At 49.3% G+C, this 16,942-nt stretch overlaps 1 long non-coding RNA gene across 1 annotated transcript in view; it reads right to left on the bottom strand.

Annotated features, from left to right (window-relative positions):
• Positions 1-16,942, bottom strand: part of LOC140213718 (uncharacterized) — a 173,317-nt gene that overhangs the window by 43,661 nt on the left and 112,714 nt on the right. The window contains exon 3 of the long non-coding RNA XR_011890613.1: positions 14,793-14,951. This is a non-coding gene — a long non-coding RNA (uncharacterized lncRNA). The remainder of the gene's footprint in view (positions 1-14,792; positions 14,952-16,942) is intronic.

The raw sequence follows: 16,942 nt of genomic DNA, 5'->3' as shown, positions 1-16,942 counted from the left end.
GGCTCTTATAGCAGCAACGCCAAGACCCCACAAAAAGCTGCATGGTGCTATTCCATCTTGGACACTGCGGCTTTTCTTTTTTAAGCACGCCGCACCGTTAAGCCTCGCATTAAAGGTAGTTGAATTAATGAAGCGGCTAAAAGCGGAAAGAAAAAGAAACTGAGAAAACTGCGAAGGGCGAGGGGGAAAGCGTTGAAAGCTTCGTTATTTATGGGACGGCCTATACCAAGCGTTCATAAACAAGCTGTTTCAGCGACGAGAAATGAATTGCTCGCTGAGGCAACGAACGGCACCAGAGGGAAGGGTTTCTCGCTTAATACATCATCAGCGAACACTCGTTTCACTTAATGGAATCCGCACGCTTCTAAGCACGACGACGAGAAAGACGTTTTCAACTTGGTGCGTCGAGCATGTTTTTCGGATCGTGACAACGCGAAATGAAGCCGTCGGGCAATCGCGGTACACACACACACACACACACACACACACACACACACACACACACACACACACTGCACAATACTAATCGCCTAAAGTTGGTCCTGTCATCGCAGTCTGAACGCTTTCTGCGCAAGAGCATCGAGTAAAGTTGGCCGTTGTGCGGAGCGCCATATTTTATTATTATTTGAAGCGAGGGAAGCGGCAGTTAATCTCTCTATAGTGGCGAAGGCTAGTTACGTATGCGAGAATTCTTAACTGAAAAGAGATACAGATTAACAGCTTTTCTTTATTTTTTTTTAAATGCGCGCAACTTTCAGCATCATGGACAGCGAGCCTGTACCGCGCAGCGTCTTCCAAATAGACACTGTTCCACTGCATTAGAAAGGACACTTTGGGACGATGGGGATGAAAAGATGACAACATTGCCATAAAGCAACGTTGCAACGATTCTAAAGGAACTGTGCCGGTTTTCATGTTCGCAGCCGTTCGCAGCTGTCCCAGCTGACTTTCTGCTTGCGCGACTCTCCTGCGCCTGCCCTTTCTGAGGCCGGTCTACCCAACGACAATTCAAGATGACTCGTTGTTGGGCAAGTTGGTTGATTCTTGGTGAAGGCATGGCAGCGCAGATGAAACAGACAGAGCAAAGGACAAGACCGGACAACACCACCCGGTCTTGTCCTTCGTGTGTCTGTTCTAGGTAGTTGCACTACGATGGCTTCGCCAAGAATAGGCATTCCATACCAGGTTATGCGTTGTGCACGCAAACCCAGAGCATTCCCTCCTTTCTCAATGGACGCACGACGCTTCTTACTAGACGTGAAACGTCACGGCTACCGGTTCCCCATAATTAAAGGCGTGTATGAGCAAAAAATTATTTCCAAAATACAATTAAAACCAGCTGCAGAAGAGAGACAAAGATATGTCGCACAGTAAACGCAGCCAGCTAAACATGGCGCCGCCGCCTAGTGGTGCACTTCGTCAAATATTGCTCGTTTACGACGGTGCTAAGTATAGTAAACTGCACCACGGACGACAACAATCATTACGCCAGATGACGCATGTAGTGCCGGCGGACGTATAACACCCCTTGCCTACTCCTCCCCTCCCTCCCCTCCCCCCCCCCCCCTTGTCACGCCTATATGTGACGACAGCCGAGGCGAGCCGCCCTTTCTCCAAAAGTTGTCGGAGGATTCACTGGTCGTTTGCTCGAGTATTCTGCGGTCGTGACTATGGCGACGGCGAGAAGCAGCGAAGTGACTCGTGAGCAGACAGTTGCGGCAGCAGCGGCGGGCGCCACGGGATTCATACCCACGTAAAATGACTCCCGACTTCCCTCCCTGCAACGATACACCCTTCCTGTCTCTCCTCCTCCTCACCGCTCCGCCCCACAACCAGCAGCATCGCAAGAACATTCCCTCGCCACCGTGGCCACAAACTCTTAAATACAAATGACACGCGTCGAGCGAAAGCTAGTGCTCGTAAAATTTGTCCACCGTAGCAGCCGCTACACCTTTAACAACTCCTTCCTTTCCCCTCGCCACTACCCCCTCACCCCTTCCCTTCTGCGGCGAGGCACATTATAACTATACATCACCGACAACAACACAAGAGAGGCAAAAACACTCGCCGGGATGGAGAATACACGTTATAGCACCCTTTCCAGAACGCGCCCTCGAGCGCGGCCCAGATTTCAACATGTTTCTTTCATACTTTCGTTTTTCTTTTTTCCTACCTACATTGGCTCCTCACGCGAGTGCGACGATATCCGGTCGACGCCTCTGGAGTCGTTAAATAAGAGAGAGACAGAAAGAGGGAGGAGACGTTTTTCTTTATGACGGCGACGCGTCTCTCCATCCACCGAAGTTGCAACTCCATCCACCGCGAAAGCGTTGTATATGGGTGTTTTCGACAGCCCCAAATCGGTGCGCGGCGATACACGGATGAGACGGGCACGCGCCTCGGTCGTTGTTATACTGCCTCCCCGTTTCCCTCGACGCGCGAATGTGGGTGCGATTTGCGCGATTCTTGCAACAAAATTTGGGGGACGCTTAAGCTTCGCCTTTAAGAGTGGAACGCCGATAGATTTCAAAGATCCCTTACTGCTTGTCACGCTTCCCGGCAACCGCAGCTTCCTTGCGGATGCACGGAGCCGAACGCGATGGTGGTGCAAGGAATCGAGCGGGGCGCAGCGCTCGGAAAAGGGGTTTGCGTTTGAGCTTCTGCCTAACAGACTTACGTTTTCTTGTATGTTTAAATTAAAGACCTACGTCATCATGTCTGAAGGTTGTGTTTAGGTCGTACTTAACGATTTTTCTGACATATTTTACTTTGAGGAGTTCAATCAGTTCAGTACCGCATCTGCGCCACGCGGAGGGCCTGTGTGGCTGTGTTTCGGAATAATTTTACGCCAAGCAACGTCCGACGCCGACGCCGGATATTTTGCGGCGCGGTGCCCTTAACGCTGTCGCGTTAAAACTGCCGACGTTGTGCGAGAGCGCCTCCTCGCCTGCACCCGCCCGGAAGGTGGTCCCGATAAATCACGCGGAGCCGGCGTATACAGGAACGACGAATAAAGCTGCGAAAGCGCATGCGACGTCCGCAGTTGCGAGGTGATGCGCAGGTCGAGGGAAGTAGTGAACAAATTAAAGCCAAAGCCGGCGTTCTTTATGGCTCGCCTTACCTGCATTCGGGCTTGCTTTTCTTTTTTTTTACCTGCTTCCTTTTGCGCTGTTTTCCAATATGACAGTATGACTTTTCTTACGAATAGTTTTCATGCGACGTCCCGGGCGCAGCTTCTCGCCATGCTAGTAACTCGGAAATAGCGGCCACGGTGAAGTCAGCGCATCTTGCGATCACGCATAAATCGCTTTGCTTTTTTTTTACATAGAGTGTTTCTCCCCGGATTATACTTATTACCGATATGTTGCTCGGTGCAAGACACGCCTTGCGTACTATCACGTCTCTTGCTTACGCAGCTTGTCGGCGTTCTAGTACCCTAAGATGGCGACTACGATGACGTCAACCGAAAGGATGCACACATACACACGTGTGTGTGTGTGCACAAACGATACAAGAAATAGATGTGAATACATAACAACATATCGAAGTCGTATACTTGTCAAGGAAAACGCACCAACAGGGTAACTATATGCATACATGTTCGGCAAGAAAATGGAACGTAAGAAAAAGCGTTTAGCGCATAAAATAGAAAGCACATCAAAAGCACATCACAGTTCTACACGAGACCCATGAATTTTTCCAACTCGTTTTATTCGACTACATCTGCGCCAAGTTCATTCCACGATATAGTAGTAGCATCCGGTCCGGTATAAAAATCTGGAGCAGCGAGCGATATCACGCACACACCGCGAAAGAGATGTGCCTAAATGAGGATGCGAGCACGACCACCATACACAATACTTATACGGCAAGCAATAAAAAAGACGTGCACAGCGCGCGGCGAGAAAAGCAATTGTCAGACCAGAGAGGGGGCACGCCTCGAAGATATATAGCACCTTATTCTGCCGTACATTCTACGCCTACACATATACAGATACCTACATGTACACACCCTGCACGCATACGTCTCTCTCTATATATATGTACTCCAGCGAAGAGACAGCAGCCAGGCCTTTCGTTGAGGGCACTCGCTAGCTTTCTATACGCTCTAAGCGTCGTGAGGTCTTGGCGTGGCCTGAAATGTCGGCGCGCGGTCCGAGAAAGATACGGAGTCGTTACGGCTGCGCTTTGTAAAGGAACGACGCAAACGAAAAAGAGGTTAAAGAAAAAGAGAAATGATAGGGGGAAACAGGAGTGGGAGTGGGTGGATAAAGATCGGAGTGAAGACACGAAACATTACGAAAAGAAATCGTACCTAATCTAATACTTTCTTTATTTTAACGAGCTGTTCCGCACCTAAGTTAGAAGTCGGCTTTGATTCGAGACGGCGGTTTGAGGGTGCGGTTGTTTTAGGATCCTCAAACGTATAGGTCACAAGCATCGATGTACAACCTTAACCGTTCGATGCGATACTGGATTGCGCTTCCGCACTAAAATGCGGTCGCGTCGACGTCCCCGGGTTTCGGGAGGCCTATAGATTCGAGCAAGTGCGGCGCAACAAAGGCGGACAGGTGACACGCCTGCAGGGTGAGGCCGGCCAAGCCAAGAAGGCACGCGACGCCCACGTGGCAACAGAAAATTGCGGGGTTTAGGTCGCGCGAAACGACAAACGTGCGGCGGCGGAGGCGGCGAAGAGACGCCCCCCCCCACCCACCCCGAAAAAAAAAAGAAACGCCGGTGCTGGTTTGCCCATCAGGACGCCCACACACACTTCCGACGACGCACGCCCAAGAGCAGCCTATATAGACGTACAGGCCGGCATAAGTGGACTGCTAAAGCATTACATTTCAATGACCGCCTCGGATCAGTTCTTAACTGTATGTGCGCTTATCTTGTGGTATGCCTCGCGTTGTAAAACGCAGAGCTGAGCGATTTCCTTTCGTGTACGCTTACAAAACCTCGCGAGCGAAACGTTCGTATACGCATTCGTATCCGTAATCGTATCCGTAATCGCACCCGTATTCCTATCCGTATTCATATCCGTATTCCAATCCGTATCCGTATAGAAGCCACCGGCGTTTCGTTTCGCAACGGCAACAAAAGGGGAGCGTTATAGGCGGGAGCGTATGCAGAAACGTTGGCATTTCGTGAATTGCGCACGTAATTGTCTGAAGAAGAGTAATAATGTCACGCCTATTGTCACGCATTCTTACTGTTTTCTGCCGGTGACCGTTTTCTTTTTTTCGCCGGATTGTCGCTGTTATTTAGTTATCGCTCCTCTCGAACGTTGTCCCCCGATTTTATAGCGAAAGATCATTGCGTAATCGGAGTGCATGCGCAACGCGAGTACTACCGTACATTCTAGAATGTACGCGAACGCCAGTGGATTATTCCGTAGCACACATTGATACGTGCATAGCCAGCGCCGACTTGGAACACGCGAGTTCTGCAGATTCGACGACCCATACGACTGCGCGCGCCCGCCACACACTTAATCTCGTTCTACATAAGTTTCAACTGCAAGTAAACATTTTTTACAAAGATGCTCCACATATTAGTGTAACTTATATATAGAGCGAGATGCGTTCTTTTCAGTGTAACTTACGCGGAACTGAATCTGGAGTGCTAAGTATAGTATAGCAGTGGCATGCCCCACGAAAGGAGGAGTCAACAACAACATTCGCTCCACATAGGTTTCGCTTAGTAAGCGGAACTATAACGCAAATATGTTCCAGTCTTACCTAGCGTAACGTATGTGAAACGATATTGGGAGTGTATTGTAATTGAGCGTTCAAAAAGGGCTAGCTAGATTCGTGGCTCACACCTATGCCAGAGTTTACTTCCGCACCCTCGCTACAACGTGACAAAAAAACCTCTACAGCTTCAGTCCACGCGTTGCGGTCTTCACCAACGTTAAAAGCTTTTGCGGACACTCTGTACAAACTCAAAAGTTTTGGTGGCTCGAGGGCAGGGCCGATCACGAAGGCCACGTTATTTGCGCGTTCTTGGGGTCTCGTATCTTGGGGGTGTCTCCGCGCCTCGCCGATTGGCCGGACAGGCACGTGATCGCTACGATATACGGAACAGGACCCGTTGCAGAAGATGGCACAGTTTTGCGGAATTTTCATAATTAACCGACACACGAAAGCTTCGCCTCGCGTAGATTGCAGAATGTGCGTTGGGTCTGCACGGTGTCTTTTTTTCTTTATCTCGCTTGACAAGTGTTATCCCGCCACGCTTCTCCTCCCCTATTTATACCCTTTCCTGCGTGCCCACGCTGACGCGAGCGCGTGCTGACAACACGCATAGGTTTGCGCAGCTAGGCGCTTTGTGCGAGCACATGCGCGGATGTATAGGCGTAAAACAGAAGCAGGAGACGAGGATCGCCGCATCCGGCCATTGTGAAGAGTGGGACAGGAAAGAGAGACGGGCAAATCAATAGACACCCCTCCTCCCCCTGCCCCCCTTCCGCCCGTTTACCGCTTCCCTCCCTTTCTACCCACACCCCCTCCTCCCTCCAGTACGGTGTCGAGCGAAAAGCTCTCCTAAACCCAATACACGCCGCTAAAGAGTCAAGGCTCGTCAGTGTCTGCGCCGTGCCATTGTTTCGCTGGCGCCGCCGCCGCGCGCGTTGCTAGGGTTCGGTCCTACGCGTGCGACGGATGCATACAGCTTCAGACACCTCTGGAACAGATCCATGGAAGAGAACACCTCTAGACACCTCTAGAACACATCCATAGAATAGAACACCTCTAGACACCTCTAGAGAGAAACCTCTAGAACACATCCATAGAAGAGAACACCTCTAGATACCTCTAGAGAGACACCTCTAGATCACATCCATGGATGAGAACAAAGCAGATCGTGCTAATTCACAGTTAATCACAGGGTACTGCCTTCGTTGTGTTTTTTTTAAGTATACCGGCCAAGTATTTGCAACTTTATCGTAAGGTGCCCAATTTTCTGAGCTTCCTTACACGGTTGTCGCACTGGAACCAACGGCTTTACGATATGTAATGTGAGTCTAGTTCAAGGCGATACTGATTTCAAAAGAATACACCTATAGTAGAAGGGGAATAGGCGGCGCGAAATGAGGACATGACGCACGTCAACTACAAACTCAAGTTTACTCACCGTAAACATTGACTTCTAAGTGCAGCCTACCATCACACGGTCAAAATATCGTACAATTGGAACGACGACATTCTGCTTGAACAAATGCACGCAGTCGCCGACCGATCTCTCATTGCCCGATTTTTTTTGGACCCACTCGATCCCTCCGATCTAGCCGCAGCTGTGCAGAGCAAATCTCCCGTCCCTGCAACACAGCGTCTTGAATTGGCTGGAAACGATCAATACGGGTCAAATTCAACGCCGATCCTGTCTGGATCCAAGGCCTCGACGCTTTGACGAATACAAGTCGCATCGTCGAAACGTTGCCTGATGAGGCATCATCAGCTACGGTATGGTGCCAGCTAAGGTGCAGTCAGCCCATCATTGGAATAACAGCTTTGTGCACTCTGGTTAAATTCGGCGCCTCCACATGGTGCCCCCGACGCTGTTCTCGACGTATGTATGCCTCGGGTATTCATTTACTCCGGAAGTGGTATTTCGTTACTTGTACATATGTCCATCCCTGCCGCCCGCGACACAGAAGAGCCGCATATATTTCGCGTCTCTTTCAGCCTTCCATCATCGTCAAGCGTTTCCTTCCAACGGGTAGGTCTAGTGTGACGTCACGAACGCTGCTTCTCACCGTGCTGACAACCGAACACGGCGGCCACGCGGTGACGTCAACGTATCCAATCACCGCGCGTAACAAATTCATTCGGAGCACAACTTGTCTACCTGCCACAGGTGTGATGCAACCTGACACTTTCTCGTTAGCAGGCTTCCACCCTCATCTCGCACTATACCACGTGGCAGGCAACCTTTCGAGTGGGACCATCGCCACCTTATGCAGATTGATCATGTCTGCCCTCCTACAGGCAGCTGCCTGTGCTCGTTCGATCTACGGCTTCTGAGACACCCTTCTTCGCCACTGTTATCGCACGGCGCTTTATCGCACGACACGCGGACGCGCGCATGCTCTCTTGTAAGCGCGCGCTTAACAACAAAGCACAAACGCGCCAAACCGCTATAGATTCGTAATCAGTCCCAAGCCCCCCTGATCGCAAATTATAACTCCCTGCTTCATCAGGCCGGCAATGAGTGTTTGGCGCCAACAGTTCCAGCGAAGCAAAACCACCACGAAGCACTAAGCGTCTGGCCCCAAATGAAGCCCCTTTATAAATGAGACCCAGCTACACGGACGCCTCAGTGTAACCACGACAGGGTACGCGCGCCCGTCTAATTGAACGCGTCACACAGGGCCGCCCCGAAAGGTGCGCAAGCGCCATTGCCTGTACTCTTCTTTCTTAAGCGCTGAAGCGATCGAGATGAAAAAAAAAAAAAAGGAGGAGCAAGCTCATTCTCGACACGCCACATGCAAACGCAGAGAAACGAACCGCGCAGGCGCGTAATATACATTGAAAGAGCGGTGTCGTCACCTGTCTCATCTACGGACCTGCATCAATATAGCGCGCCTTTCGGGGCGCGCGGTTATTAAGGTCGATTCATTCACGGTGACGACGCTCGCGTTCGTCTCCACGGGCGCACGGGGCCGAAAACAAGCAAAGAAGAGGTGCGCGGGAAAAAAGAAAAGAAAAGAGAGAGAGAGAGACTATAGAGTTTAGTCAACGGCAAGATGCCGGAAGGTACTGTCAATAGCATAGCGCGACGTCGCCGCGCCTGCTGCCAAGAACGGTGCAGAACAAAATTAAAAAAGAAAAAATCAAAGGTCGGCCAGAGAGAAAGAAACAAAAGAGGGCTCGTTCCAATATCGCGCTTCGCATTCGCTGGCGAGATTCGCCGCTCGTCCATGCGGGCGCATGCGTGTGTGGGGGTGACGCGCACGTGATGTGAGGCTATATGGCAACGGTCAGCGTGTGTGTGTATAAGGCGCTCCCTTTTCGCCTGTCGAGACGAGACGCGAGCTACCGGGAACATCGCAACACGGCACCCAGCGACGCCTACGCGGTGTCAGGGATCGTCAAACGTGGGAGGCGGTATACAGCAGCGAGAAGCAGGCCCGCGGTGCCAACAACGCCTGCGTCTATAGCGAGCCGAGGCCAGCGAAAAGAAAAATCATTTTTTTAGAGTATACCGGAAGCTTTGTCTGCATACTAGCGCCGTTGCTGCGGGCAATAAACTTCGAGAAGTCGTGTGAAAAAACAAGAAAAAGGAAACAAAACAAAGGAACAAAGAACCTTTAAATTCGGCGTTAACTGACCGGCCTCAGCCAAGTGGGAGCGTACGTTCGTCATCTTATTGATACGCGAGGCTGACGAGAGAGGTGCGGTGTCCCGTGTTGAGACGGGTCGTTGACCACAGAAACTACGGCAACGACCTCACCCCCGTAAACGCCTGCCTAATATTTGTTTCTTTCTCATTTCTTCCGTTTCCAACAGCGTTTTCTTTTCTTCAGGTAACTTTGGACATTCGCACCGCCTTACCCATTTGGAAGTGAAATAGAATAGGAGGAAGTAAGTTCTTCCAACCGAGCCGCCTGATCTCGCACCCAAATCTCATCTAATCTATGCTGCAGTGCGACGGGAGAGGCTATAGAAAACACTCGAGAATCGCGAAAACATATTCTCGTTTCGAAAGTATTCGTACAGAACACGAGATCGTTTCTTCTTTTTTCTATTTCCTTTCCCGCGTTCGCGACTGTTTCATTTAATGTAGGTACAGCGGAACACCACGAACGAGCATTTTGACGCTCGCAGATGTTGAGAGAACATCGAGTGAACAAAACGTATAGGACACGCTCAGCAACGATGCATCAAAGGGCACGCAAATTAGCGTATGCGCGTACGACAAACGCTGCGAGCGATTTGGTCTTCCATACGTCACAGCCACCACTTCGAGAAGTCGATTTCGCAGAAGCGACATTTCCTAGTTTTTAACGTTAAGGGCCTCGTGTCGCCTAAACTAGGACGTCGGCGTCCCACGTCCCGCGTCGACCGTATTTCCACGAAAGAGTATTCCGATCCACGCATACCCAGCCAAGCAGGCCCTCCTCCGTATAACGCAAAGAAGTTACTGAACTAATTGATTTTCTCAAAGTAAAATGCGTCGGAAATATCGTACAGTACGACTTACACACAACCTACAGACATGATAGCGTCGGATTGTAATTTGAATGTACGAGAAAACATAATTCCCTTACGCGGAAACTCAAACACAAACCCCTTTTGCCAGCGTTTCTACACCATTCACAGTGCGGCGCGCCCGGTTCCTTGCAACACCTCCAGATGGCGCACGCCTCTGCGCATCCCCAGTCCATGCAAGAGGCCGCGTTTTTACCAGAAGGCTCGCCTTCGTGCAAAGCGTTCGCCGCCATCATTTCCCGGTAAACATTACGGTTACATAAACTGCAGTTGCCGGGAAGCGTGAGAAGCAGTCGGGGATCTTCGAATGCTATCGCGCTCCGCTCTTAAAGGCCGAATTTACGCGCCCTGCAAATTGTTTTTCCCTCGCAACACCGCGCGTTACGAAACTCCTATCTCGACTGCCCACGCCTGTTAAGCAATTACGTACAGCCCAATGGTGAAAAGAAAGTTATTAAAATAAAATAAATGAAACATAATTCGGCCGTTGCCACCAACGGCGGGAGCGGGGGGACTCTTCTGCAATGGCGTGCGCGCTACACCCCATTGTACGAAAGCTTAGCTTCAAACTTTAATATTCCTCCTCCCACGTGAAAAGAGAGAGAGAAAGAGAACGCCGAATTAAGGTTCACGAAGCGATTTCGATGCCGCCAACGCACACAAAATTACGCAACAAGCGCGCGCACGCCTAATCCGGGAACGCTCGAACCTTATACGCGAAGTTACAGTGCACTTCTTGCAATCCGTCGCCCGGAAAATTTGTCACAGGGCGACTAATTTACCGCCCTCTGGCTTTTTTGTATTTTTTTGTACTTATCCCCTTTACCTTCTCTCCCCGTTCGCGCAGGCTAAGTCGTCACCGTTCCGTTTGTTTCACTTTGGCGGCATTTATCTCAAATGTATACTGTGTACAACTTGTGACGAAGGTGACGGCCGCCGATTAATGAGCTTGACCGGCCCCACCTCCGTCACCACTTTGATGACTATGTGCAAAGCAGCTTTGTCAAACACTTAGGCACAAGCAGGTGAAAGAAGTACTATGCAAAGGAAATAAAATGATGGGCATGGTTCGAAGAAACAATAAGAAACACCTAGACACCCACGGCATTACACGTACCGAATACTAGGCGCTTCTTTTGTATACCACGAAGGGGAAGCTTCAGTTAAATTGTATTTGTTGGGCAGTGTTCAGCAAAAAAAATATTTTATGTACTTGTTCTCTCTGTCTCTATTAAAAAAGCGACCCGTTCCAATCGCCATTACAAAGTTGTAATTGAGTTGGATTCGACTGAAAATCTACAGCAAAGCAACAAACTATCAAGAAGGACAACGAAATTTCAAGAAATTACATAAGGGCTCACCTCGTAACGTGACAGCCCTTTCAAGATGCACGCAATTAGATGAGCGAACTGATCAACGTGCATGCCGGAAGGAACAATGATTTAAAGAAAAATGGCTGGAGGGAAGTAATATAAGATAACGTCAAGAAAAAAAAAAACGATTTTATGAAAGAGGCGTCAGCGCTTGCTCCTAAGGTCACAGTTCGCAGTGTTACTTCAGCGGGAACGTTTGTACATGGTCCCGTGTTCAGGGCGAGCTGGTTTCACAGATTCCCTTTCTCTCTCATCGTCGCAATTGACCCTCTCTCATTATTTCCCCTTTCCACCCGGCTTTGGAGCTTCTCGCCAGGGGCGCGCGGGTAGGCGGACAACGTATAAACGACGGGACGTCCAGCATGGTAAGACGACCTCGGTGTCAATGGTCTTTTCAGACGCCACGGAAAAAGAACTGCGATATAGCGCGGCATCGGTGCGAAAAAAAAGGAAGGAACGTTTGTCACGCCCACTCATAAGCTATACAATATGGAAGTAGTGTCCACGCTATGCCGTTATAAAATTAATTGCGTCTGGCTCACGTTTCTTTAAGCGGCCTGATTGTTGCAGGTCGTTCACCGGACAAATATAGTTACGAAACTGATGTCGTTTATTTAGCGCACCAATATTAGCACTACGTGCATATTTGGATAGCGGAGAGGTACAACGGCGGCGTAAACTGCAACTGCACTACTTTGATTATTGGGCCAGCACAGTTTGTCTCCCTCACTTTTGAAGGTCATTGAAACGTCCCGCAACATTGAAAGTGAACCTGTTTGTTTCGATGCCAGTTTGACAACGCTTGAGACTTCGTCGCAGGAATTCTCAGGATAAATCCTTGCTCACAATTAGATATTTATTTATATATATATATATATATATATATATATATATATCTTTCCCTCCTTTACAATATCAGTGCTTGCTGACTCAAAATGATGCGGTGTAAAGTGTGGAACGTGCTTCCGGCGATATGGTACGAGTTATATTCAAAATTGCAGTTAATATATGTATCTTCATTTCCTTCTCTTACGTGTTCGATCCACACTTGTACGTTTATTACTCGAACTGTGCGCTTACCTACACTACTGGGTTTTAAATTACAACGCGCGTAGATTTGATGGCTCACGAGACAACTGTTGATCGTTTGTTCACGGAATGCATTAAAAATACAAAGGCGGGCGCGACCGTCTACTTTTCCTTGTAAAAAATCCCGCAACATATTCAGCTTTATCTCTACAAATAGTATATTGAAGGCAACAAAATGTAACCTCAGAGGCAATAAAATTTCGATAACAATTTTCACGCATGATACGCAACTACATCGCAGCAGAAAGTATATTGGAAAGCAAAAGACATACAACAGGATTTCTATGGCAACTCTTCAAAGAGCCTCGCCTCGTGTATTGATATGCGTTCGAACTAGAACCCGCTAATTTGGCTACGGGTGCGAAAAGGTATTGCATACTACACCTCGATCTTCATCCGCACAACCGAATCTAACTGAAACGGCAGACCCGAACCATCCTGCCTGTTCGCGCGCGGAGTCGTGGCTCAAGCACCAAAGAAAACGTCCGGGACCGCACAAAGGTCTCACGTCCAACCGCGCTGCAAGGCCCTTTCGACCTCACAACGCCACCGCAACTTCTCGCCATACGCCTCAACGCGCCGATGCACTGGCTAGGCAAACGGCGTGGCCTTTTGAGAAAGCTTGTTGTTCCAGTCGACTAGTCGCATATGCATGCATACGCTCGGTCAAGTTTGTCCGCACCGCCGATGGTTCCGCTTGACGCACGCCGGCGGCTTATTGCCAATTTAAAAGGAGCGAGAAGAAAAAAGAAAAGAGAAAGCGAGAGGAAGAAGAAAACGTTGCCTTCTCTCGAGTCTTGCACAATGGCGCACAGGCACAGCGGGGAGTCTGTTCGAACTTTTCTTTCTTTCTTTTCTCTTAAATTCTTTTTTCCTAGGGATCGCCCTGCCGGAACCCGTCGGGTCGATGCCACGAAAAAGAGCCAGGTCGTGGGCACCGCTACGAAGACGCTTTCAATGTGCACACTACCAATGTACGTGAGGCCGCTGCCAATATGTCTATCTCTCTGAGAGAAGTCGAAAAAAAAAAAAGAAATGAAAAAGGAGATATTCGGTTGTGCTGCGGTGGCCTCTTCGAACGCTCGACGGGAACAGACCCTTGCGTCGTTTGCAAGGGTCTGTGCGGCGGACTGCGACAAGCTGCGCGATTGAATCAAAGGACGCGCTACAACCGGCTACAAAAGCTAACGTACCACGCATTTCAAACACTCACATGCACACCCACACCTGTGCGCCGCAGAAACAAAAAAAGATTGTGCTGCCTGAGTAATCTGTTATCCCACAAAGGCAACGTGTACCGCTGTACTAGCAACGACAACCACAAGGTCTACATTTACATTAGTTTCCACATCTCTAATACGTGGGGAATGGTGGCGACAATTACATTCGGAAAACAACGGCCTACGATAGAATATGCTTCCCTCCGATAAGTATACGCGCGAATGGCGCCACTGCGGCCGCAGCCCCTCGTCGCAAAAGGGCTGACCGCTGACATGGAATGCAAAGAATCAAAACCATCCCAGGCCCGATGCTACTGGCTCGAGCTTCGCGCATGGCCAGCGAGGTGTACGCACGATCCGAAGCCATAGACAGAATTGCGACAGCTGTCTCTATAGTTACTATATCACGAAAGCATTTGAGCATGCCGCCATCATGGGCTGTCATCGTTGCGGTTTTCCATCCGTAACAACCAAATGCACGATACTATATATACAGTCGATTCGTATGCACGAAGACGTGTACGTTTGTACTGGTCGGTTCGGTGTCTCACGACCGTGTTAATTTGGCTTCGGCGCCAGTTGCAGAATGACAAGATGGCGGCGTCCGTAAATCAAACATGAAATCGCCAACAGAGCACGTCTGAGGAGTTCGGGAAGCTTCTGTGGTCCTCTGAAAGGTACAAGGATTGACTCGATTAGACGGACACAACTGGAAAAGACACTGCTCCTTTTGTCCACCATTGTCGTGCTTGCGTGGTTGCGAGCTGTGTATATGAATTCGGTCAGATGGAGCGGGTAGCAAACTAGATTCACGCTACACAGTTGCTAACTGTATTCAGGCAGTTGCCTATCTATACACACAGCGAACGGAGCTAGGCAACTACGCAGCTTCTTCTCACCTGCAGGTCTACAGGGAAACCGTGGAAGTTGCCGTGTCCGCCGCCCAGACCTCGACGAGGCAGCAGCTGCAGTCCTCAGGGCAAAGGCATGGACGGCCAAAGCAGCTGCCGATGCGCCCGTTGTCACAACACTGCCAGCGCTACTGGTCGCTCGTGTGCCTGCGCAGAACGGGATAGGCACACGCACGTAAAGCATACACGACGCAACGTGTAGTGGCAGGACAACAACACGAACAACCTTTATTCAAGATTTGGCGCTGCGCTAGAACAGATCTTAATCTTCATCATAACTTCCATATTTACCTAACCCTCAACGGCCCCACAATGGTCATAAATATAGGAAGGGGGGGAGGGGGAGGAAAGAACGCATTAGGATCAAATATAGCCACGAAGGATTCAAGAACCCGATACGAGCAAGTAAGTGTTTACAGCACGCAGAACACTAGAAATGAACAACGTCATGCAGAGTACACATCTGGTGCATGACGTTAGCATTTGAAGTGTTTATATTGAGCAAATGTTTGTAATTTTTCGGGGTTGAGTTCCTTAAAAGCGCCATCGGGTTCGCTCCAGTCGTCGATGGCAGCAGACAGAGAGATAAAACGCATTTGTATTGCCACGTAGACGCCGTATATTGCAACAGAAAACCGTAACGCCGCTAAGATCTGTGCATGTTGTAGACAAGTGATCAGAATCACGCAAGTGCGGCAATTCGTAATGTACACAATCAAACAAGCAAGCTCGATCAATCCGGCGATGGTGAGCCAGAAGGGCGGGACGTCGAGCAATTGTTTAATGTCAACAGCACTGTGATGATGATCGTACAGCGACGTGAGGAAGCGTGCGATGCGATTCGGTATGGCTTCAAGGTAGCTTATTATGTAACCTCGACGGGCGTTCTAGTTGGCCGACGCGTATTGTAGTTTCGTGCGAATAAATGTTACGCAAGCTACTTTGTGAATCGCTGGGGCGCAAAGTCAGAGTGATACAAAAATATAGATGAAAAAAGAAAAAGCGGTTCAGATTAGCAAGACAATCTTTCCAAGCCACCACTTTCATTCACTCGGCATCAAAAACAACGATTAATATAAAGAAAATGAATAAGTCACACGCCAGCCCTCACCCTCTATCGCACTCAAATGGTGAAGCCTCTAATTCCATCACTCAAACATCGCGCCATTATTTTTGCCACTCCAACACCATTGTGATTAGAAATAATTCAAAAATTTTCGAGTGTGACCTTTGTAACCAATACATCAATCCACAATTTCCATCGTAGCGACATCATTTCCGCAACAAACTTTCGAGAATTTTCAAAACAGGGGCCTTTGTAACTCCGGCATCGTCCCAATGTCATTCCTCACTATTTGAGGTGTTTAAGCGTCATTCCCATTACAAGTATTCAGAAGAATTACAACAGTAACCTTCGTAACACCGACATAATTCCAACATCATTCCGTCTTATCTTCTCCATTTTTCATTACAAGTATTCATTACAAGTATTCATTCAGTATTCACTTTTTGAAGGCAATGGCCTTCAAAAAAGTCGGGCACGCCACTGGTAGATCACAGAGTACTCACGCCAGAAAAGCATCAAATCCGTCGAGAACAACACTTGATGGACGGCAGGGTATTCGTGACCCCTGCAGCCGTCACCGGGGAAACGCTCTTCTTCGAATACTGTTCGAAGCACTGCGTCACCGCGGATGGCACTTTCACAAGAACGTATCAAACTTCGCTCAGTTACAGTTCGCAAAAAGAACTGACGTAAACTGCAAGGGGTGATCCCAAATCCAAAGGTACCCGCGTCCAGCACAGACAAGTCGCCAACTGGCTGAACGCGCGACGAACGCGAGAAACGCGAGAGCTCGGCGTTCGGGGAACGTCTGGAACGCCACTGTACGGCGCCCCGAGTATTTCCCATTCACCGTGACGCAGCTAGCCGCCGGTGTAATACAGAGAAGCGAAACTATTAAAAATGGAGAAGCAAAAGAGAAATGACGACGAAGAAGGGGCAGAAAAAGGAAAGGGAGGGTACTACCCCACAGCACCACTATCGCCTTCACGACTACATCAATGAACGCGTAGTACTCTTTCCGTAGTAAAACTCCGTAGTAGCACGCAACACACGCACATCGTACGTGGCAGGG

The sequence above is a fragment of the Dermacentor andersoni genome, chromosome 10, assembly GCF_023375885.2.
Source record: "Dermacentor andersoni chromosome 10, qqDerAnde1_hic_scaffold, whole genome shotgun sequence".
Taxonomy (NCBI): Eukaryota; Metazoa; Arthropoda; class Arachnida; order Ixodida; family Ixodidae; genus Dermacentor; species Dermacentor andersoni.
The sequence above is the reverse complement of the archived record's forward strand: the minus strand, read 5'-3'. Positions and strand labels throughout refer to the sequence as shown.